Raw genomic sequence first — 1,689 nt, forward strand, 5'->3', positions numbered from 1 at the left:
GAACAGCCAGAATGAACACATTGTGCTAATTGTGCTTTATGTGCTAAGTGTAGAGTAATTGTGTTTAAAGTAATTGTGCTTGTAGTACACACACAAAAGCTCTTGATTGTAATGACTTCATCTTTTTTTTGCAAACTACTGTGTCCTTCTATAAACATCAAAAAACAAAAATCAGGCAGAGATGAGCTTTTATCTCCCTCTGCTGGACAAATGATGTAGAGTCATCACTCCAAGGTCTCATTTGAATGTTGTAGAAAATGGCATCATTATGCGTTTGTTGTCCCCATAGGACATTGAGGGTCACGCCGTTGTGGGTTCGTCCACAAGTCACTGAATTCCAGATCTCCCAGGCGACGTCCATCATTACACTATTTAAAGTTAAATAATAAATCTATAACGTCTATAACGATGAAAGTGCTCAAGAGGGGAATGAAACAAAGAACACACATGGATTTTGTGAACCTGTAAATATCCTTTATATAGAATATTTTTGTCAAGCTATATGATTTATAATGTAATATGTAAAGCAGCCACAGAACTTGCCAGACCTAGGGCGTTATGAAACGTGAACATTCTGGCATGATCCTCCCATGATGAACTGTCAATAAAGATGTTGGTTCGGCTTTCTCTCTCTCTCTTTCGCTGGACTGAGCTCTGAGCACAGCGTGGTGACCGCTACACTCCCCCAGCACACACTCACCCAGCATACACTTCCCCAGCACACACTCCCCTCAGAACACACTCCCACACCTCCCCTGAGTCCCAGCCATGGTTCTGCCAGAGAGTTAGTCACTGTGTACACAAAAGGGTGTAAAATTAGCTTACAGAGCTTTGAGGAGAAACGACACCATTCCTTTTGCTTGTGGTGAATTACTCTCGTATAGAGGACTTTTGTCTTCGTCTACTGGTCAAAGAGTGCAATTGCATCCAGATTTATTTCAAGTGAAACTACAATTCAGATTTACAGTATTTTGTACCAACCAAGTAAAAACCAGTATGGATGTCAAATGCATGCATGCTCTCCCACAAATGTAAGTGGTTATGGTCCAACCATACCCAGTCCTATTTATAAGTCTATAGGTACTTCAGAACCATGTTGGAGCTATAAGCCATTTAACTGGAATACAAGAGAAGCATAGCCTATACGAAAAGAGATGCATGCATTTGACATCCATACTGGTTTTTACTTGGCTGGTAGTACAAAATACTGTAAATCTGAATTGTAGTTACACTTGAAATAAATCTGTACCACAGCACTGTGGGAAGGAAGGAAGGTAATCAGCAGTTTTCCCATGTCCATTTCACTACTGCTTCATTTACACAAGACACCCATCCTGCTTCCTTCTTGACCACCCAGAAAACCCTAGCAAAGCCCACAGGGAGTTTGTGTGGCCATTCCTCGATAGTGCACTAAAGGGTAATGACACAGAAAATCTCAAAATGAAATGTGCTTTGCTTTGGTGTCTCTTTGGTAGCACAAAGATAACTTTGATAACACTTACTATGAGGCTGTAGTTTGTAGACATGCATTGTGTATAATGCTTATTTTTCTTCAGTATATGACCTTTTTAGACATTTTTAAAAAATAAAAGATACATTTAAAATAAAGCCTTCATGAGAGTAACTGACTGGCTTTACTTCACCCATCTTATTGTCTTTCATTTTCCAATTTAAAAAGCTGTTGACCAG

This window comes from Alosa sapidissima, chromosome 14 (assembly GCF_018492685.1).
Source record: "Alosa sapidissima isolate fAloSap1 chromosome 14, fAloSap1.pri, whole genome shotgun sequence".
NCBI classification, from domain to species: Eukaryota; Metazoa; Chordata; class Actinopteri; order Clupeiformes; family Clupeidae; genus Alosa; species Alosa sapidissima.